Source organism: Ochotona princeps, chromosome 5, assembly GCF_030435755.1.
Source record: "Ochotona princeps isolate mOchPri1 chromosome 5, mOchPri1.hap1, whole genome shotgun sequence".
Taxonomy (NCBI): Eukaryota; Metazoa; Chordata; class Mammalia; order Lagomorpha; family Ochotonidae; genus Ochotona; species Ochotona princeps.
In genome coordinates, this window is record NC_080836.1 from 35,380,625 (window position 1) to 35,404,624 (window position 24,000).

The 24,000-nt window shown below is 40.2% G+C and overlaps 1 protein-coding gene across 3 annotated transcripts in view; it reads left to right on the forward strand.

Annotated features, from left to right (window-relative positions):
* FMNL2 (formin like 2) overlaps positions 1–24,000 on the forward strand; it is a 322,003-nt gene that overhangs the window by 129,955 nt on the left and 168,048 nt on the right. The gene's annotated exons all lie outside the window — the stretch shown is intronic.

Sequence of the window (24,000 nt, forward strand, 5' to 3'; positions counted from 1 at the left end):
AACCTGGAGCCTGCAACTCAGTTCATATCTCCATGGTGGGTGGCAGGAACACCTGCTGCTTCTCAGGATCTACATAAAACAGGAAGCCAGAGCTGGGAATAGAAACTAGAAAATCCAGTGTGGGAAGCAGATATCTTAACTGTTAGGCAGAACGCCGGCTTTGCTGCCTATAAAAATTATTTTATTTCATTGGATTTTCTATTTCATTAGTCAGAGGTTTATCTCTTTGTGGTTCTAGGCTTATTGCGAGCATGAATCTCTTTTAAAGCTCATCTCCCTTTTCCTCTGGGTTTGCAACATTTTGATATCTTAATTGTCTTGAATATATAAGGCTGTTAGTAGACATCTTAAGGGATGGTCTTACTGCCCTAGGAATTCCAAAGTTATTGGCCATTGTTTGTTCATGACACATGGACTTTAAAAACACAGATTTAGGGCCTGGCGGCGTGGCCTAGCGGCTAAAGTCATCGCCTTGAGCGCCCCGGGATCCCATATGGGCTCCGGTTCTAATCCCGGCAGCTCCACTTCCTGTCCAGCTCCCTGCTTGTGGCCTGGGAAAGCAGTCGAGGACGGCCCAAGGATTTGGGACACTGCACCCGCATGGGAGACCCGGAGGAGGTTCCAGGTTCCCGGCTTTGGATCGGCGCGCACCAGCCCGTCGCAGCTCACTTGGGGAGTGAATCATCGGACGGAAGCTCTTCCTCTCTGTCTCTCCTCCTCTCTGTATATCTGACTTTGTAATAAACTGAATAAATCTTTTTAAAAAAAAACCACAAATTTACAGACATTTTGGAGTAGCTTAAAACTGGGAGCTTAGATTGCTAAGTTCATGTCTGTGTCACTGTCATCCCTGACTGGAAAGTCATTGTTTCCCATAACCAGTGGAATGTGCTGAAACAGTAGTAGGTGTTGGCTAAAATTAGAATCAACTATTTCCATAGCCAGAACTACAGACATTGAAAAAAAGTGACAGCCTTTCTGAATTTTTTCCCCCTGTGGGTTCAAGAGTTTTATATTGAATTTGGTTAACTATATTTGGATTCTGTCCCTGAACGTGGCATAGGGCATCCATGGCAAAATTTCTAAACCTGTTGATGGACACTCAGCTCTTTCCTGAGAAGGGTCCTCATGAATGGTGACATAGAGGTGAGCAAAAGCTGGCAAGCAGATAGGGCAGGCTTCTCATGGCTGCCTGCTATGCATTCCCTCCCTGAGGCTGGGCTCTAGGGAACGATTCAGCCTTGATGTTATTTGTGTTTAATAGCTCAGTCCCATGTTGATACTCTCCTGTGCCATGCTCCTTTAGTAGCAGTGAGTGTGCTGAGGTGCCAACACTGTAGCTGTACACATGTTTCTAGACTACTATAGCAGTGACTCTTTTCTTGAAGCTATTTATTTGTAGCTAATAGTAAACATCTGATGCCTCTTGAGAGCCAGAGAAATGAATACACAGTTTCCATGGAGAGGAGGCAGCAAAAACAACCTAGGATCCAAGATCCTGTTTTTGTGTAAGAAGGATGCAGTTTGTGTAAGCAAGGCTCCTAAGATGTCTTTGTACAGGGTGCAGGTGTTACTTGCTGCTGCTTAATGTGTCTGCACATATGAAGCCAGATAATGGGTCTTCCTGAATAGTCAGTTGTGTTGAATGCGGTTGTTGCTGGAAGCTCCTGAGTAAATGGGTTCCGGTGGTAGTGACCTTGATCACAGAATGTGTAGTTTATTTTGGTCTTTTCCTCCCTCACATGCTGAATTGTAACCATGCTGCTGTTTTTAGGTAGTCCAGAGTCGTCCATTTTCCCACCAGACAACTAGTAGTAACAAAATGTCTTTAAATGTTTGCCTTAGTCCGAAGTCTTGGCACCTGGCACCTTTTTCTTTCTTAGATCAGTTGTTAAAGTTTCAAATGCCATTTTCTCAATGAATAGCTGCTTTACTACTTAGTCTACAAACAGGGATGTAGGAGAGATAGGCTTTACAGAAGGAAAGGAAAACACTCTTTGGGAATTGAGAGAATCTGGAGTGTTAGCATTCATGCTTCCTGTTATCCAAAAACTGAATGTGGCAATGTCCCAGGTGTTACAGAGCATCTTGTATTTGAGACATTGTTGTTGGCCTGGTTACTCACCACTTCAACAATAGGTGGTATTTGATATTTGTTATTTCATGTGTGAGAGAAGAGAGAGAGCTTCTGTTTGCTGTTTTGTTGTCCAGATACCTGGGATAGGGCTGAGGCTAAACTAGGTGCTGGGAATGCAATCCCAGTGGCCTGTATAGGTGGTTAGAGAACAGAATAACTTTGAGTGGTCAGCTTGTTGCTTCTTAAAGGAACCCAGCACCTGAAGTGGAGGCAGTTCTTGAACCCACAAAATCTGATAGGTCCTATGCAATCTCTTAACCACCCTCCCAAATACCTACCCTGATGACTTTATTGTTTATTTTAAAAGATTGAGTTATTCTCACTGGGAAAGCAGATCAGATTTACAGAGAGAAGGAGAGACAGAGAAAGATCTTCTACCCATTAGTTCACTCCCCAAGTGACTAAAATGGCTGAGTCTGAGCCCATCTAGAGCCAGGAGCCATGAGCTTCTTTCAGGTCCTCCATTCTCTGCTTATTTTTAAAGATTTACTTATTTACTCTAAAGATAGAATAATAGAAAGAAATTTTCTATCTGCTGATTGACTCCCCAGATGGCCACATTGGCTGGGACTCGGCCATGCCAAACCCAGGAGCCTAGAAATCCATCAGGGTCTCCCAGTGGATGGCAGAGGCTCAAATACTTGGGCCATCCTCTGCTGCTTTCTGGGCACATTAGCAGGGAACTGGATCAGAAGTGCAATAGTCAGGAGTCAAACCTTTTCTCATTTCGTGTTTACAAATATTTCTGACTGTGTATATCCGTATACACACATGCATGCATTTTTGTGAACATGTATTTTAATCATAATAATTACCTCTAATAACATGCTAGGAGTTAGGTCAGATGGACTTGCGCAAGCTGCAAGATTTTGATAAATGGTTTTGGTCTCAGCTGGAGCACCAGAAGAGGAAGTGTCGATCATTATAACACTCCAGATAGGGCAGATACACCGTGTTTAGAGTAGATATATCTATAGTATATATTTGTGTGGGTTTATCTTTTTTTCCCACTAAAATAAAAAAAAGACACTAAATCTACAGAAATAGTGAAGGGATGTTTAGTGGTCAGAAATATTTAATTTGTGCTAAATGGGTGGCAGTGGGGGGAATCAGAGGAATGTTCCCATGGTATTCCTTCCCATGAAAAGGGTGAACCAACTTCTAGGTAGAGCCCTACATGGTGGCAAGGTCAAAGTCTACTGGGCAGTGGTAGGTGGGCCTGGCATGGGGGTGGAGTGCAGGATCAGGTGGGAGTCCTCTCCCCATTGTAGGTCTGCTGGAGTTTCTAGTTCCCAGGAGAAAGTCATGGGAAGAGCTCTCAGCTGTAGCAGCTTTATGGATAACTAGCACAGATCTTCCCCATGGTGAAAAGGAGTTGAGGTTAGAGACAACAGCAAAACAAAAACAACATATTAACCCCTGGACGTCCAAACGGAAGAAGTAAGGCAGCACCCACTGTAGAAGGAAATAGTGTACGTGGGGTCAAGAGTTGCTGTCTTGGCCATTGCGGGGTCCCACCTTCTTGTTTTCTTGCTCATTGTGCCCTCTATGTACTGCTTACATAGCCTGCATTTCAGCCTTCCCTTTTGAGGGAACCAGCATATAAACTCCTGACAATATGGTAGAGATAGCTCTCTCTTCTGAGAAATGTAATGAGCTAATCAAACTTTGTGAGATGTTTGGGGAAAAAGATAGGTGATTTATTTATGCTGTTCCTTTTCTTCCAACCTATCTAGAGCTACCAGGAGAGCTGGGTCCTCTGTGCCTACTGTGTATGCAATGTAATGATGGAAAGGCTGGGCAAGTGGCCTAGATGTAGGGTACAGTTCATAGAATAGTTATTCCTTGGTATCCATGGAGGAACCCTGTCTGTGAATTCCACTCTTAAGATGCGAAAGGCTCCCGTATAAAATGGTGTGATGTCTGCGTTAACTTTATGCTTGAAATCATCAATGGATTCCTTAAAATATCTAATGCTACATGGACCAGGATATAATTCTATGCCTGTGGGATTGTTGAATCTCTGCCTTCTAGTAGCTAGGATGTTTCCTATTTATCAGTTCTTGGTTAAGACTAGCAAAATGATTGAAAATGATGAGTGTGTTATACACTGTCTTTGACTTAATTCGCATTGCAGTTGTATCCTATCTATGCATTGCTTCTTTTTAAAATCTTTTCCTATTTTGCGCTCCTTGTTTTTGCATTTGTTTACATAATAGGGATATTAATTATTTGCCATTGTGCATTGCAGATTTGTTTACAAGGTTTATACTTTGGCTCTAATCTGTGTTGTCACCTTATATTGCATGGAAAATGTTTACTTTTAATGTAATCACAGTTATTAGTACACTCGTTTGTAATTATAACTTTTCTTCTTGTTTTGGAATCATTTACTACCAAAGTATCATTTAGAAGATTCTTCTAGAGGTGGGCTTTTGATCTAGCAGTTTAACCACTATATGGGAAAGATTACTCAGGGCCAAGTTTTGGTTCTACTCTATGCACCTTGGGAAGGCAGGTAGGGTCCCTGCTGCCCATGTGGGAGGTCTGGATTGGAATTCTAGGTGTCCAGTCCAGCCCCGACTTTTGAGGGCATTTGGGAAGTGAACCAGTGGATGGGAGCACTCTGTCCCTTTTTCACCACTTCTCTCCTCCTTCTCTTTCTCCATCTCCTATCTGCTCTCTCCTTTTAAAATAATTTTAAATATTTTTCTTAAAAATGACGTTATAAAAATAGTTGACATACTGTATATTTTAATGATATAAAAAATACCTACTACATGTTCAGTACCTATGCAACCTAGGGGAATATTTTTGATCCAAGGTAGGCTGATTCCATGAATGCAGAATGTGTCGTCTTGGAGAAGCCAATGCAGAATGTTGAATGTCAATGTTGTACCCTTCTGTGTTGATGCTATTTTGTTGGTTAACAGTGCACATTTTATACAGACAGTTGCAGTTCTATGAGTGGTTTGCATCTTGAGCCTGGGAATGGCATTATGAAGCTAGCCTACCATAGATTGCTTGTATAACTGGTTGTTCTCCTAGAAAAATAGCCTGAAAATCTATTGAGAGTTCCTTGGTAATATTAATCGAACTGCAAGTGGTTTCACTAGGGGATAGAAAAGATAGTATCTGCTTACAGTGATACACTACATAGAATAGAATGGGTTTTTAATGAACATCATATGGGTATTTAAGGATCAACAAAGAAGATATGTAACAGACCTTTTCAGTCCTTCCCAATTTAGACAAAAAAAAATTTTTTTTTCTCTGATTCAAGCTATTGCTGCTGGAGATTTAAAAGTTGTATCAAGTCTTTTTAACATTTATTTAATTTTTGTTGGAAAGACAGATGTACAGAGAGAAGGAGAGAGAGAGAGAAAAAATCTTCCATCCATTGGTTCACTCCCCAAGTAGCCTCAATGGCCAGAGCTGAGCTGGTCTGAAGTCAGGAGCCAAGAGCCTCTTCTAGATCTCCCACGCAAGTATAGGGTCCAGGGCTTTGGACCATCCTTGAATGCTTTCCCAGGCCACCCCATGCCAAAAGCAGGGAGCTGGATGGAAAGTGAAACAGCTGGAGTACAAACTGGAACCCACTTGGGATCCCAGAACATGGAAGGCAATGATTTAGCCACTAGGCTACTGCTAAAAATTGTGCTAAGTCTCAATTAACTAAAAATCTTGGTTCTTGCCATGGGAGAGGTGAGGAGGGAAATTGGAAGCTAGGGTAGGGGAAGACCCTGAGTGCTGTAAAAGTCAGAGTAATGCACCCTGGAGTTGGGAATGAGTTGAGCCGGAGGACTGATGTGTGGGGGACAGTGTCAGTAAATAGTAGTTGTATTCAGTTTTCCTTTGAAAGCTCCGGGCTCATAGTCCTCAGCTCAAGCAGCTGCTGTGAGGAGTTGAATTTCCTGCCATAGTTTATGATACAACCGAACATAAACTTTCCTGGAAGATTTTGGCATCTGAGCTTCTTGTCTGTTGTGTGTAAGCCAAAAATTTAACAGCTCCGTTGCCTGCAAAGGCTGCAGATGCTTCTCTTCAGCTTTTGCTCTTGGGAAAGGGAGAGAGAGAGAGAGAAAGTGTGTGTTTTGAACTCAACAACAACAAAAAACCCTATTGCTTCTATACGTGGGGGAGGGAGGGAGAGAGCAAAATGAACTTAGAAAACCTGTTGGTTTCATGCCGAGGTGGTGACCCACTGCCTCAGGTTAGAAATTATGTTTGGCCTCATCGTAAGTGTTGTCTAAAACACTATTTTAGGAAACACTATATAGAGTTTGAAAAAAAAAAAACAGAACCAAAAATGCCAGTGACAGACTCTTAGCAAATTGTGTATGAAACAGTGTGTGAGCAGAACATGTGATTGCAAAGAATGAATTGCAAATAGGTGGGGAGGGAAAGGCAAGTGTGCTATGTAGCTTGCCCAGTGGATCTGGCTGGGTCAGAAAATGGAGAAAACAATCATCCTCAATGTGTTGCATTTATTTTTGTTCCTTCTATTTTGCTACCATTAACCTCAATTCATGCTGCTGCATGTAAAGCTGTTGATATTAGGCTCTGACCAATCTAGTCCTCTCTGTGTGCTATTTGTGGGGTGCCTGATGAGACTTGTGCTGTCTTCGTTTTGCACCGAAGGTGCTGTCCTGTCCCCCACCCAGTGATACAAGAAAAAAAAAAACCAGCCAGAAATGAACATCTGGCAAGCCAACTGTCCCAATTTAAGGAGGAAGTTTGCTGGATTTATGATCTTTTAAAATTCCAGTGTAAACTGGAGACAAGCTGGAGGGAGAGCTTTGCTGCATGTTTTTCAGGGTGAGGATTCCAGGGTGGGTGACTGGAGTCACTGGGATGGGTGCTGGGGCAAGAAAAGCATTTTGTAGCAATTCAGAAACTGCTGGCTACCCAGGGTGCTCTTGGTTTCTCTCCTGACTGAGTTTCATGACAGAAGAGTATTTGTGAGCTGTTGGCTGGAAGTGCATGTTCTTTTAGGCACCAGACAGAGTTAAGCTAACTTGGCCACAAGATAATAGTGTCCTGAACCCTCGCTACCAGCCTCTCTCGATTTTTGCGTTATTTGTCCTTTTCTTGCAGTTACTTCAATATTGTGTAATGTACTTTTTTTTAAAGATCAGAGAGACCTCTTCCATCCACCAGTTACTTCCCCAGCTAGCCAAATTGGCCAGAACCAAACCAAGCTGAAGCCAGAAGCCAGGAACTTCAGTTCTCCTTGTGAGTTCAAGGGCCCAAACACTTGAGTCATCTTCCACTGCTTTCTCAAGTACATCAGTAGGGAGCTGGATTGGAGTGGAGCAGCCAGTTCTCCAAAGGTGCCCAATGTGCATCACTTGCAAAGCATCTTGTTATGCCTTAGGCCTCCAGAGTTTTTTATGCTGTTTTTTTTAAGATTTATTTATTTTTATTGGAAAGGCAGATATATACAGAGAGGAGGAGAGACAGAGGAAGATCCTCTGTCCAATGGTTCACTCCCCAAGTGGCTGCAACGGCTGGAGCTGAGCCAATCCGAAGTCAGGAGCCAAGCGCTCCTCCGAGTCTCCCACATGGGTGCAGGGTTCCAAGGCTTTGGGCTGTCCTCGACTGCCCTCCCAGGCCACAAGCAGAGAGCTGGATGGGAAACGGGGCTGCTGGAATCAGATCCAGCACCCTTATGGGATCTTGGCGCGTGCAAGGTGAGGACCTTAACCACTATGTATCACGCCGGGCCCTGATGCTGGTTTTTGAGTTGTTTTGAGTTGTACAGTGGCATCTCTTCCGCTATCTTCTATCCTTGGCCCTTGTAGCATTCCCTTACTTCAGGTAATTTTTTTGTTGGTGTAATTTCCACCTGCAGAAACAACTGGAATAGATTACAGTGAAGCTCACCAGCAGCCTATAAACAGGAACTTTATTTCAGGGAAGATTTTGATTAAGATAATTTTCTAAAATAGCATACTATTAGAAATATTTTAGTAATGCTTTTTGGCAAGGAAATTAGTTCAATATTCTTGGCTTTGTCATCTCAGTTCTCATGGATATGCTCTGTTGTTGCAGTCTTAGCATTTATCAGCTCAAGAATAATTTTAGGCTAAGTACATTGAAATGATTCTTTTTGTACATTTTTGTGGAAGGCTTTTTGAAGTGGGATGCTCAAGTATATAGTGTGGGACCAGGAGAATCTGCTTCCCCTTGCCGTTCATCATGTTCCATATTGATGTTGAGTTAATTAGCTCTGTATCACACAAGAGCTGGCATTTTGAGAGATCTGGTGTTCCAGCATATATTTTTTTGCTCCATTACCCTTGTTAATTCAGGCACTGATTTTTTTCTTGGGAATTAAGCAGCTATGATATTATTTCTGTATTTTGCATTATTAACAGACATTTGTTGTGACCAAGAAACTGTTTTCATGGGTTGAGGATAAAAAGGAAATAGCTGATAGCTGAGTAGTAGTTCTGTTTTTGTTTCACATCAGTTAGTGGTTATAAGATTATTCCCTTGCCAAATGATTTTGATTCAAAGTTACCAGGATTTTTTTTTCAAATGTTTGTTTTTTTCATGACGGAGTTTCAAAGACTCAGAGATTCCCCCTCCACTTTCCCAAATAGCACCCCCCAAAAGCCCCCTACTGTTTTTTCCTGTATCACTACAATAATATAGTCTTTCAGCAACAGTGACAAGTCTATTATTCCTCCATTTAAGTGTATCATGACATTGTAGATATAGTCAATGGTAGAGTCCAACATTCCATTGCTAAGCTATATTCAGCAGGTTCATTAGAGATACATTCTATATTCAGGAGTAGAGATGCCTACTGTAGTGCATGTTACCTTCTCGGTATGACAGTCTTCCTTATACAATTTCCCTTGATGAATATATGTATGTACATGTTTACCTGTATATCTATTGATCTTATTTATTGCATGAAAGTTGTCTTATATCAGAGAGAACATATGATATATGTCCTTTTGCAATTGGCTTATTTCAGTGAGCATAATGGTCTCTGTTTCACCAGGAATTTTGTACCCAGCATTGCGTAGCATGAAGGCAGCTGTAATTATGGGTAAAAATAGTAGCTATCCATTCTTAGGCTTCAAGAATGTGTAATCTGTTTAGACCCCAGGAGATATATCATGAAGCAATAAATGATTAGTATTGGCACTGAGAGTATAAGTTATAGATGTCATAGTCCTACCTATAAAAACTATAGGAATTTAAGTCTCAAGAGATGGTTGTGTGATTAGGGAAAATGGTTATTGAGGAAGAATAACCTGAAAGTTCAAACAGTTTGCTTAAAATGCCTCCGTTATAGATTCTTCATTTGATAGGTATTTTTCCCTTTCCCAGAATGTCCTTCAGAATTCTGAAATTCTGAAAATGTTGTCTCTTACAACTCAACTGTTCTTTCTCAGTGAAGGTGCCAGGAGTATGGGAAGGAAAGCCTCAAGGTATTAATGAAGTGAATGGTTTTGATTGTCTTTACTTTGGTCTTAAAGACGCCTCAGTATTGGGGATCTTGCCTTTTTATTGATTTATTTTGTTTTTGGTAAGCATGGAAAGTCATTTTAGATGATGCCGAAATGTCTGGCTTACCTAACTTACTTGCTTGGGCAGTACACAGGCTTTATTAAGACCAAAAGGACATACTTGCTGTTTGTAAGAAAATAAAGCCAACTGAATTTTCTGGTGAACCCCTTTAATCATCTACATGAAATGTGGGTAGCATTGACCAAACCAGACAGAGGCAGTTCTTCTGGAGAATGGGGTCATTGAAGGAGGATTCCCCAAGAATGAGGCAGGTCTAAGGAGATCATCTTCAGGAGGCTGTGAGCTTTTCCTTTGGTGTGGTGCTTTGATGTATCAACATCTTAAAAAGACCTTTGACCTCTGGTGTAGTACCAAGTATTTAAACTTCAGAATCTGACCGACCAAAGGCAACAGTTTTTTTGTTCACTTTAAAGAATGAAATGAAGTGTAGCAAAAGAAATAGAAGAAAGATGATCATAAAAGTATTGTTCACTGCACTAGGTGGGGAGCATGCTTGGTAGGGGGAACTACTACCTTGTTAATGTTCATGTAGTGTTTTTATAATTAGCCAATAACTAATTTTATTTTTCCATGTTTCCGTAGCATACAGACAACTAAATAAAAATGTTTAGGATTTCAACTAGGTTCTTCAATCCAGAGAGAAAGGAAGTTGATTTGACCTGAGAATTGTCATTTTGGTTCAGTTAACAATTATCTGAAACATGTTAGCACATTGAGATGTAATGGGTTCTATCCAGATAAGTGTGTGCTAATTTCAGATTGCTCTTTAAATTTTACTCAAACTGAGAAGTGCTGTGTAGTGATCCTTTCCTGTTTCCCATGTTACTGTCAAGGAAATCCCTTGATTATCAGTTAACAAGGTGACCAGATGTGCTCATGGGCTGAAGGCTTTAAAAGCACCACATCAAGACCATGAGGATTGTATTCATTTGGCAGACACTTGTTATGTACCTGTTTCATGCCAGCCACAGTTGGGAGAAAATGAAATCACTAACACCAAAGTCATTCCTATAAAGTCAGCTCTTTTGTTTTGGCTCCACTTGACTAAAAGAAAGAAAATGTTTATTTTTAGGAATGCATAAAACACCTGGAAAATCTCCATTGGAACATTCTATTTCTCTATGCTGCCTGTTTAGCTTTCTGATTCTGTACTGTAGAATGGTTGTATATGTAAAGGAGATGGAAGTCAAACTTTTATAGAAGACTGAGAGGAAACAAGAGAGTCTTAGCAAAGTTATAAGAATTTTTGAGTTCCATTGTCTTTTCAAGTAATTCCTTTGAAGTAATAGATACAGATCATCAGTCAGTTTTATTGTATTCCTGTTCTGTTTAGATCATATTGTCAGACTTAGGGAATTGAAAGATAAATAAGATGTTCCTACTCTAAAAGCTTTTGCTTCCTAGTTGAAGTGTCAGAATATGTGCACACTCATGCACAACAAACAAATACACACACACACCAGCAGGGAGTGTATGTGGACTGTCTAGATTTACAGTGTTTCGGCCTATGATTTTTCTGCTTGATGATGAGGTGAAATTGTTTATGCATTCAGTAGAAATGTATTTGAAATTTGGGTGTTTGCTCTTTTCCTAGGCTAGGAATGCACAGGTGCTGGCTGCTGGTGTAGGCAGCAGTGAACACAGTTGCCAGGGAGCACATGGTCAGGAAGGGGAAACACTACAGCTTTTTTTTTTTCCAGTGGTGCATGCTTTGTGGGCAAACCAGGGCATTTGGGAGGATAGGTATTTCACATGCTTTTTTGACTTAGATTATTTTAAATTTTTGATGACATGACCATATTGTAATTTGAGAAGCAGACATACCTAAATGCCAGTTGACGAGGGGGATCCTTGTTGAGTGTGAGAACTTGAGATTGATGTGGGATGATACTGTGAAGCTATGGTTAGGATTACTTAGCTTTTTACTATGGTCATTTCACCATGAAACTGATAAAAATTCTGTTCCTTTATTCCACAGTCAAGTTTGGGCTTAAAGATGTGGCCAGACCCTTTTTTGTGTGTTTCATCAATCCATATCTTGCAGGAGGTAGTTAGATAAAAATTGCTTGCAAATTTTTGCTTTTACAAAATTTTAGGCTTACCAAAAGCTGCCAACTATTCCACAAGTTCCTATGTAACTGAAACCTACATTTTCTAAGTGTTCAAACCTTTCATAGCCAGAACTGAACAATGATAAAACCCTGTGTTTTTTTTTTATCATGCTATTGAATATGCTATCTGTGTCTCAGGATTTACTGTGGGTTCTCACATTGGATTTGATTATTGTCTCATCAGTTTCTTCAAGACTGGCAGAGTTCCACAGTGTTACTTTGTCTTTCCTGACCTTAATCATTTTGGAAATTACTACCAGGAATTTTGTAGAATGTTCCTTAATTTGTGTTTGTGTGGATTTGATTCAGGGTTTATGCTTTGGCAAGAATAACAGAAATGGTGTTATGCACACATTAGCACATCTAATTGTATTTGTACCTGTGTGTTTCTTTTTTTTTTTTTTTTTTGATAACCTGACCACTTATGGCAGATGATCATACCTTCCAGCTCCCTTGGCTATACTTCCTCCTGTAATTAATAAATATCTTGTAGGCTGTTTCTTTGTAACTCTACAGGTATCATACTTTAAAAAATACTCATTCGAAAGAGACAAAAAAATCCCATTGGTTCACTCCTCAGGTGGCTGCAAATGCCAGGGAAGGATCTGACTAAAGCTAGGAGCGTCATCATCTCCCACACATGGGTGGTAGGGACTTTCTGCATTATACGTTTACTCATTGATTTTGGTACCCTTTGATTTCCTGCCAGAATCTGTTTTTGCTAAAAGTTGACCAGGTTGCAAAGTTGTTTGAAGCTTATCTATCTTATTCCAAGGTGACTGATTGTTGGATGAATTCAGTTCCTTGTCATCATAGAACTTTAGGCCTCATCTCATTGACAGTGCCCATGGTTCTCTGCCACATGTACAGCCTGCTTCTTTAAGACCAACAGCTCATTATCTCTGCTGCTTGGAATGGTTCTGAGTACTTCATTGTCTGACTCTACATTGTCTGGAAGGGACTTACCTGGTAAAAGCAAACCCATCCAGAATAAACACCCCCCATATCCTGGCCATACACTTAATCATGAAACAGAGATACCATTTTGCAAGCCTTGTCTGTGCTTGAGAGGAGAGGATTCAATAGGACACATAGAATGGAGAACAGGCAGTTTCAGTGCAATCTCAGGGTTCTCATTTCACAAGCTAGCATGCTTACAGATAGGCTTCCACAATTTACGCATTAAAGTAATAAATAACTGTACAAAAAGTATTATAGTTGCTGTTTCTTTGCTGTGAAATATATGATCTTTGTTCCTGGATTTAGAAAAAAATATTTTTAGTTGATAGGTTCAAATTTCTGTTCCAGTGGTTACTTTGGTTCTTTGCCTATTTTTTTTTATTATTTTGCATTATGTGACAGTTTCATAGGCTCTGGGAGTCCCCCCACCCCTTCCCACACCCCTATGCCCCTCCCCCCGGTGGATTCCTCCACCTTGATGCAGTATTACAGCTCAAATTCAATCAAGATTCCTTCCTTGCAAACGTATACCAAGCATAGAGTCCAGCAACTTATTGTCCAGATGGGTTGAACAGTTTGTTGGGGAGACCATTTCTGGTCCGAAGTTAGAGCTGGTAGAATATCATCCCAGTCAATTAAGAGTCCCAGTGTAACATCAACAGCAATTTGCAACATTATGGAATTGACATGGTTTTGAGTAACCAGTATGTTAAAAAAAAAAAAAAAACAAAAAAACAAGTTCTTAACCACAACCTATGATTAGCTCATTGACATTTCAATTTTGTTTTATATACAGGACCGGCTGCTATATAGCTTAAAATGGCTATAAGGTACCATTCAGCTGTCTCGTGTCTATTTCATTTTAGTATTTAGCCATTTGTTGTGTTGAAGTATAATTTTGCTGATCTTGGCAGATTTTAGGATAATCTAGACTGGCTTGTAACTCTAACAAGATATTTGTCAACATTTAAGGTGCAGAACATTTTTTGGGGAGGGTGGGGTGTGCAGGAAAATCCTCAACACCATGGTGAGGAGTGAGTAATCTTTGTGTCCCACCCAACGATCTTTGCCTATTTTTTAAAATGCCCTCAGCTTCTGGGTTCTGATTTAATCTTAAATTATTTGGGGAGTGTGCTCTTCATAATCTTATTTTTCTCTTTACATAATTCAACGAGATTGGTCTACTTTTCTATGTCTAGATTCTGTGTCATCACAACAATGCAATTAAATCATTTTCCAAATCTGCATTTCATTCCTTATAGGTATTAATGAGGATTTGGCTTTATTTCTTTTTCTTTTTTCTCCTTTTTTCAACTTTATTTTTAAAATTTTATTATTATGATACAATTCCATAAGCTCTGTGTTTTCCTTCACTCCTTCCCCATTTCTCTCCACTGATTTCCCCTGTATTTTTGCAATAGTATAGTCCTTCATAAACAGTCTTAAGTCCATCATTCTGTGAGACACATCTCACCAACAAAGGTCTGTGGAAACTGAAAGTGAAAGGATAGAAAAAGATATTCCAGGCTAATGGAAAGGAAAAATGAGCTGATATAGCATAGCTATTCTTACATCAGATAATCTAGCTTTTGACGTTAAAAAAAAAAAACATTAAAAGAGCTGAAGAAGAGCACCACATAGTGATCAAAGGGTCGATTCAGCAGGAAGAGATCAGTATAGTAAATGCATACACACCAAATACTAGGGCACCTAGCTATGCAAAACAAATATTAATGGATTTAAAGGGAGACGTAGACTCCAATACAATAATAACGGAGGACCTTAATGCCTCATTTACATCAGTGGGAAGATCAATGAGACAGAAATTCAGCAAGTAAATAACAGAACTCACCCAGACACTAGGGCAAATGGACTACAGAACCTTTCGTCCTACAGAAAATACACTTTTTTTTTTCAGTACATGGTTTTGTTTATTTTTCTTATTCTACATTGTTTTGGGAAATATTTTGTTGATTTTTAATTTATTATTTGAAAAACAGAGTCAAAGATAGATGGGGAGAGAGAGAGAGACATCTTCCATCCACTGGTTCAGTCCCCAAATGGCTACAATAGCTGGAGCTGAGGCAGGCTAATTCCAGGAGCTCTGAGCTTCATCTGGGTCTTATCCTCTGCTGCTTTCCCAGGTGCATTAGCAACAAGCTGGATCAGAAGTACATCAATGGGGACTCAAACTGGCACCCACCTGAGATGTTGGCATTGCTTTACCCATTATACCGCATCCTGTTCATTTGTTAGGCCAATAGTGCCTTCCTACTCTTTTCCATTTTCTTCAAGGCCTTGAAAATACTGAGTTTTGCAGACCATCAAAGAAGGTAAAATTGAACAAAGAAATAAGCTCATATCAAGTTTAAAACCTTACCATCTATTTGTGATATTGAAAACATGGCAAATGATCCTTACTCTAAAAAACAACAACAACAACAAAAAACAGGGAATTATTAGGGATTTGGTTTGTGTAAGCACAGAAAGCCTGTGTGAAATACATCTTTTAGTAAATTATTAGGCATGAAGGGCAAAGGGATCTTTGCATTAAAAAAATTTTTTTTTACTAATCCTAGTAGGGTAGGTGTAGAAAATGGCTTTGAACATGAAGCAGCTAATTAAGAGTTTTGGTATCCTGTAAGGAGAAGCCTCACTTGGGAGTGACAGTCGACCTGCTATACAAATATTGATGACAGATCCTAGAGGTCCCATGTCAGAAATCTCCTTTCAAGTTCATTGGACTTCAGAACTTAAAGGCTATCTCACAGCTAAAAAGGCTCTTGAAAACCAAAGTGTACATATGAAAAAGACTTTGTGGTGATATTATTTCCCCATGATGTCAGGAGTCTTGGAGGCTGGCCTCTTGCCACAGGCCTTTGGCTTGTTTCTTCCAGGGAGAGGCCAATTCTTCGGGCTGTTGAGACTCCTGATGTCTAAGACCTTATATAACATGATTATTAGTTACCCAAGGCCACCTAACTTCTAAAGAAATGCCTGGAATGTAGAAGGGAGAAAGAGGGGGAAGAGAGAACCTTCCTGATTGTGTTATAGGTCACTTAACCTAATCTAGGCTTTTATTTGTTGTCCTGCCAAGGCATAGGTCTTCGGTCTTTTTTTTTTTTTTAATTAGAAAGACTAGTGTTCTTTAAAATATATATATATATATTTTAATATATAATTATAACATTATAATTATATATTATATATATAATTATATAATATATAATATATATAAGTGTATATATATTATATATATATTCTTTTTACTGGAAAGTCAGATATACAGAGAGGAGGAGAAAAAGAAAGGAAGATCTGTCCAGTGATTCATATCCCAAGTGATTGCAACGGCCAGAGCTGAGCCAGTTTGAAGCCAGGAGCCAGGAACTTCTTTGGGGTCTTCCTCACGGGTACAGGGTGTCCCAAAGCACTGGGCTGTCTTTGACTGCTTTCCCAGGCCACAAACAGGGAGCTGGATGGGAAGCGGTGCTGCTGGGACCTGAACCGGTGTCCTTATGGGTTCTCAGTAATACAAGGTGAGGACTTCAGCCACTAGGTTACCCCTGGGCCTGGCATAGGTCTTTAAAAACTGAATCAACAAAATATACTTACCTTTTAATTCCATTTTCCAACCTTTTTTGAAGTGACTTTGCAAGTTAGCAGTGTGCTGACATCTTGTTTATGTTCTTTTGGTGATCTGATGCTGTTGATTGTACTGGTGTTAGTGCCTGGAGAGTTAAATTACCCTGCAGATGCACTACCGAAGTCATGTGAATCTCTCGCTCATGTTCCTTCCAGCCTGGAGGAAGTCTGTCTGCTTTCTCTTTTGCACAGTCGGGAGACAGAACAGTGACCTCTGAAGCAATATTGGGTTTACTTTACTAGAACTCACCCAACGTTAATAAAAGCAGAACAGTGAATGAGACAGTGCTGACTTCAGAGCAGGACAACTTGGGTGGGTGAATCTCAGCAGAGAACATGTTGTTACAGGCAACACCCAGAAGAAAATCGACACAGCCGTGATAAGAATTGTTGGGATATTTCTGGCCCACCAGGAAAGCCAGAGAATAGGAGAGTAAGAATTAAATTGTCTTGCCAATAAACGTAAAGAAATCACTATGGTTCTCATGCCACAGCATAACTCTTACCAAAACAAGAGCACTCCTATGGGAACTGCATTTGTGGATAAGATGTACTGTTCATCTATAACCCCACTTCCTCCTTTATGCGTGGCTCCCAGTATCTGGTGAATTAAACCCTCCCATCACCCACTCCAAAACCTTTTCTCTAAAACCTCTTGAGATTGGTCCAAATGAAGAAATAGCAGCAGCTTACTGCTTCAAATGTTATCCCTGTCCTCTGCCACACCTCAGAATCCCAGTGATACTTAAAATAGAGATGGAAATGTAGAAAGTCTCCAGGTATTAGACTGAATGAGGCATTTTGCCTGAATTGAAACGGAGCAATGGGGCCTAGGCAAGGCAGAGTGCTTTCTCTGCCCTGGGCCGGTGCCCCAGCTCTAACCTGCACTCACAGGGAAGCCCGTGTTGGGAGGCCTTCCACCTTTGTGTGAGTAGATGAAGCTTCCATTGTTAGATGAGGTTGTTCACATTACTTATGACATTTGACAGTTGACAAGATTTCATGAGCAGGTAAAACAATCCAGTTTGCCTTCCTGTCCCTATAATCAAATCGTGTGGGCCAGTACCTCCTAAGTAAGTGCTCAACATAAGATGATTTCTTAGGCTAGAACTTATTTAACTTAAGGATTACTTTTTTTACTCTGAATTTTTGGCTCTTCATATGTTTCTGATGTAGACATGTAATCACATTTATAAAATGACGGGAGGGAGATTATTTTACTTGGATTCAGTGAGATTTAAAGGAGGACTCTTTTAGAAGATAACTCAGAAGATGTGTCTCTGGTTTTTCTACAAGACGATTGTCATGTCCAAGCATAACCCATTTTGAGTTGGTATTGTAACCACCAGATGGGTGGCCTTGATTCCTGAGAAGCAGATTGCCCTGGGTGATAAGTGAGTAGATTTTGGGACTATTTACAAAGGAGCAAAGAGCCTGATTGCTTTCCTTGCTGCAGCAAATAGAATAGTGTTTCATACATGTGCTTTTTTTTCTCTTTAATTACGAGTTGTTGGTGACAAAACCCCTTCAGATAGAAGGAAGACAATTGAGGATGGCCTTTGTGAATGTGTATACTACACTTAATGGAGTTTTGTGACTTAGATCCTGGTTGCAAGGTACACAACCTCTGCTGTGAATTTACATTCACATTTATATTACATGAGTAAGAGTTTCCAGAAAGTGAAATGTTAGCTGACAGTTGACAGTATTGCAGCAGATAAGGAGCGTAGTCTGAATTTTACTATTGTGCTCCATCATTTCAGAATAGGTATAGGGATAGATTTAAAGTCACATCAACAAGCAGACATTAGAATGCTTCTCTCTCTCTTTCTGTTTCTCTCTAAAGATTTCTTTATTTCCAAGAGCAGATTTTACAGGAAGAAAGATCTTCATTTGAGGAGCTAGTTTGCTCCTCAAATGACCCCAAAGGCTGGGACTGAGTCAGTCTGAAGCCAGGGGCCAGTAGCCTCTTCTGGGTTCTCCCACATGGATGCAGAGTCCCAAGGCTTTGGGCTATCCTCTACTGTTTTCCCAGGCCATAAGCAGGGATCTGGATTGGCAGCGAGGCATCCAGGACATGAACTGGTATCTGTATGGGATCCCAGCACTTCCAAGGTGAAGTGTGTTGGGCCCAGTACCTTAACACTTTATGTGTTGTTTATTCTGCCAGGCTATGGGATTTTTCTTACATTGTTTGCCAGGTTTTTAGGAAGGTGGTAGCAATGAAAATTTTGCTTGAAGTTTTTGCTTATTTTATTATCTCTCCCTATTCAAATACAGGATTAATTGGTTTATCCTTGGAATGCCTGCTGAACACAACTCTATGGAAAACCATAGCTACTACACATTGAATGTTTTTTAAAGTGGCAGATTCATAGCTTCCCCCCTTTAATAACCCTATGAGTAGAATAGTACAGAAGGTACGATCTCCAAAAATAGGAAGCAATACTTCCTTTATTGTGAGGGGAGTAAAAGGGGAGGATCCTGAAGTGCGTTGGATTTCTAAATTCAGTAGCAGCAAGTGGAAAGCATCCTGATATTAGGAGGTTTATTGAGATTGAAATAAAGAGAGGGGGTAGAAGAAGATGGTAAGAGATGTTTTATATATGATTACTACAAGAAGTATAGAGACTAATGCAGTGGGATTTTTGCCATAGGAGAGTTTGGACTCAACTCCCCAATGGTTAGGGATTGATGTAAACTGTAGGATTGACCTCACTGGAGAGAAAATTACCAAGCTGAAACAAAAGGGGTGAGGGGACTTCTGGCTGAACTGACCCAACAGGCTTTCTGTGGAAGACAGGCCAGTGTGATGAGACACCACCTGGTCAGTGATGTAGTTTGAGGAGCCCAAATAGATACCAAAGGGACATCAGATATACAGAGGCATTCTGTGGCATTCTGTCCAAAATTGCCTGAATAGGATCCTTGCTGAAACTGGATTATGCAGAGAATTGTACATAGCAACATGCAGTGCATTATCACGAGGGCTGCTTAACTCCACTATTAATTCTAAGCTGTATGAGAGTAAAAGAATGGATTGGTGGGAGTTATTCTCTGAGCATCAGACATTTGAGGGAGGGTTTTGTATGTCCCGGGAAGATAGCATGAAGATAAGAAGATAGCCCCAATGTTGCATTGAGACTAAGTTTGTCTCCTCACTTCTGGTCGATCACCGTTTTGACTACCCAGTGAAGAGCAACTGGTCCATTTCTGTGTGGTGCACATGTTTCCAAGGTTCTTCCTTGGAAAAGTTTAGGTTCTTAAACATACGTCTAAGCTGTCTCCCCTACAGCTATTTATCCTGTTCATTTTATGTAAATACATTGATGGTCTAATGATGAGAAATAAATTAATCGATTGCTGCATGGCAAATACTCTGTTAAATGGAGGCCTCTTTTTGTTGTTCCCTGGATACATTTTTCCTCTTAGACTGTCTCCCCAAAGACCCAGATTCCTGGACTGAGACATCAGAGTACCCAGGAATGTGCATGTTTGCATATTAATACTCTGATGATGTGTACAGAAATGCTACTTACAGTTATTTTTGCTTTAAACCATATTCTTTGTGAAAGTAGAGAATACTGAAGGGTGAAGCAAGAACAAATCAGCAAATTAATTTTGTTCTGAAAAGCTGTCATATTTGAATCACAGTTCTGAAACTAAACTGGGGACATCACATGCTATTTGCTACTGTTTACGTGAAGTTATTTGGAGTGTTTCTGTTCTGTGGATGTTATGGAAAGGCTGGCATGAATATTCTAACTTTTGATTTATATTTTCTTAAAGTCAGAAAAAAAATCCCTTCCATTTTTTAAAAAGATTTGTTTATTTTTATTGGGAAGTCAGAGATACAGAGAGAAGGAGAGACAAGGGTATTCCATCTGGTTAATTCCTGGAGTGGCCACAACGGCCAAAGCTGAGCCAATCTGAAGTGAGGAGCCAGGAGCCAGGAGTTTATTCTGGGTCTCCCGTGTGGGAGCAGGGTCCGAAGGTGTTAGGCTGTCCTCTATTGCTTTCTCAGGCCACAAGCAGGGATCTGGAAGAGAAGTGGAATAGCCAGGACACGAACCGGTGCCCATATGGGATTCTGGCACATGCAAGGCGAAGACTTCAGTCACTAGGTTTCTGTGCCAGGTCTCCTTCCCTATTTTATAGCTCCAAAGTATGAGAGGTATTTTTTCCCTAAAAAGAACAAAATCAGTGTGAAAGTTGGCCAGCAGGCAGTTTTTTTTGGGGGGGGGGGAGAGAAAGTGTTAATGATCAAGCAATAACTGCTTTGTATGAAGATAGATAACAGAATCTACTTAGGGCACATTGAATGAAAAGTAGAATTACTGCAAAGATCAAGTTGTAGTATTTTTAAATAAAATTGAAGGAATATTGAACAAATAGTAATTTATGGCATGAATGACTTGGTTTATTGCTATACATTATTTATAATTTAGTGAAATATGCCCATAATCTGTATGGTGTGATCCTAAGTTAGTAACTTCAGCAACTGGAAATTCATTGAAAACCCCAGTGAGTTTCCAGTCACACAACTGCCTAGGCAGAGGTCATCTTGTTCCAGCCTTATCTTTGAGTATCTGATACTGAGTTTATCTGAAATTGGAATCCAGCGTTACACTTAGCATTTTTGCTTAGCCCCAAACAGACATGCATACCTTGATTTCATCACTATGTAATTGGCTTGTGAGTTAGGATAGACATGTAATTACCCAGATTGTAATACTTTTAAGAATGGCAGGGACAAGGTGAATAATTGTGCCAAGAGGCAGGTGTTTATCTAGCCATTAAGATGCCTGTGTCCCACATGAGAATGGCTGCTACCCACATGGCTGACCTTCCCGTCTCTGAAGCCAAGTAAACCCCAGCCCTGGATGCTATGGGATTTGGGGATATTAACTAGCAGAAAAGTCCCTGTCTCCTTCTCTGCCTGTGTTTCAAGTTTAAAATAATAATAATAATAATAATGTGGGCCCAGCGCAGTAGCCTAGTAGCTAAATTCTCACATTGCATGTATGGGAACCCATAAGGACACCGGTTTGTATTGTAGTTGCTCCACTTCTCATTGAGCTCCCTGCTTGTGGCCTAAAGAAGCAGTCAAGGATGGGCAATCTGCACCCATGTGGGAGACCTGGACGAAGCTCCTGGCTCCTGGCTTTAGATTGTCCTGGCTCTGTCCATTGTAGTCACTTGGGGAGTAAACCAGCAGATGGAAAATCTTTAATCTCCTTCTCTCTGTAGATCTGCCTTTCCAATAAAAATAAATAAATCTTTAAAAAATGCTAGAACTGTGGATGTTTTAGAATGATGCTGTCATAAACTTTTGGCATTGGTGCTTGACCTAGTAATTAAGCAGTTAATTAAGGTGGTCCCTTCCTTATTTGAATGGCATGGTTTTAATTACGGCTCCAGCTCCTGGCTGCTAATACAGCTCCTAATACAGTCCCTGGGAGGCAGTAGTGATGGCTTAGGTATCATGTGATACCTGCCACTCAAGTGAAAGATCTAGGTTGAGCTCTTGGCCAGTATGGGATTTTGAAGAGTGAACCAGCAGGTGTGAACTCTTTCTCTGCCTATCTCTCTGCTTCTCAAAGAAAGGTTTTTTTTTTTCCCTGAATAATTTCTGTAGAAACTACAGGTGAAAGGACTGGCCTTACGGTATAGTGGGTTAAGTTGCTCGAAACACCTGCATCACATGTTAGAGTGCCCATTTGTGATCTCATTACTCCACACTGTGATCCACCTTGCTGATGATGCTTCTAGGAGACCCTGGATGATGACCCATAGGGGCTCCTGCCAGCCCACTGGGAGAACTGGATGGAGTCCTGTCTTCTATTTCTGTCTGGCCTAGCCCAGGGTTCAATGAACTAGCTAAGAAAGTTATTAACGACTTGGGATCAAACATATCCTAATGATTTAGTGGCTATTTGGTAACAAAATGTTACATAGAAATTGTGAGAAAAATATTTTCTGTTAAGAGAAGCTCACAATTACTTATTAAATATGTATTTTTGTATGCTACCAACTTGTTAAACCTTGAAGTGAAATTTTACGGGAATACTTCCTCTTTCAGTGTATTTTGGGATGCTACCCACGTGTCAAATCTTGAAGTGAGATTTTATGGGAATCCTTTTTGTGTCATTTTTATTTCTTCCCACTACTTTTTTTTTATTGCAACAAGTGCTTTAAAAAGCTGCAGTGAAGTAAAAAATGAACATACTGTGGTTTAATGTAGAAACTGAACTACTTCTTGCTAGTAATTTGTGGAGAGTAGCAAATTTTGGGTTTCGTTGTTTCCTTCAAAAATTTATAATCATTGTTTCAGTTCACTCTTGTGCATTGGGGTTGCCTTGACGTTCAGTCCGGGAGCTACAGATTTGTGAAGTTGGTAAGTTGGCTGGTATCTAAACATACATTGGATTTATAGCACCAGAAGCTCTTTTGTATACGAGGCGGCTTCAGAGAGTTTGTGGTGAATATTGTGGAAATCCCAGTAATAGATGTACATGCCTACAGCCAACTTATTTTTAACAAAGGAGCTAAAAACATACTCTGTGGGGGTTAGTCTCTTCAATAAGTGGTGCTGGGAAAACTGGGTCTCCTGGTACAGGAGATTTAAACTGTCTTCCCTCCACAATACAAAAAAAAAGTTCACCCATTTTATGGTGAAGTAGTGATGCTGAAGTTGTGATGCTGTTAGAAGAAAACACAGGGGGAAAACTCGAAGAGATCCACGTGGGTAACAGTCTTTTGGGATAATTCAGCAAAGCATAAGTGCTAAAAGTAGAAATTGCCACATAGGATCACATCAGGCTAGGACGCGTCTTTGCAGGAAAGGTAGCGATTGACAAGAGTAAAGAACTAACTAAAGATGGGAGTAAATGGTCATGAACTATTCAAGTGACAGACTACCTAGAATATGTAAGGGATTCAGAAAGCTTGACTGTAAAATGGCAACCTGTCCAGGTCTGGCAATGCAGGTTAGCAAGGAAAGCTACCACCTCTGATGCTGAAATCCCACATGTACACTGGTACAAATTCTAGCTGCCTCTCTTCCAGTCCAGCTTCCTGCTAATAATGTACATGGAAAAGCACTGGAAGATGACCCAAATGTTTAGGCCCTGCTGTCCACCTGGGAAATCTAGAGGAACTTCTGGATCCTGGCTGCAGACCTGATCAGCTCAGGTTGTTAATAACCATTTGCAGAAAATGAAAAATTTCTCTGTAAACACTTTCAAATAAATATTTTAAAAATCCATTTAAAATTAGGCAAATGATCTGAATAGACATTTCTTGAAAGAAACCCAGATGGCCAAATACATGAAATATTGTGTTCTCATTTTGATATGAAAACATTGTTTCAGAAAGTCAGCTACTTACCCAGAATGGGCATCTGTAGGCAGAGATGAGAATTTGAAGTGTAAGTGCCAATCATAAAACTTGCAATTCTAACTTACCATGACAAGTAGAAAATACTGTTAGGTCCTGGACTTTTTCAGTTATTAGAGAAAAATGAAGTTATAATATGGCTTTTGTGTTCAAATGTTTAGATAAATCGTATTCATTTAAAAGCCATGCATGGTATGTGTGGCA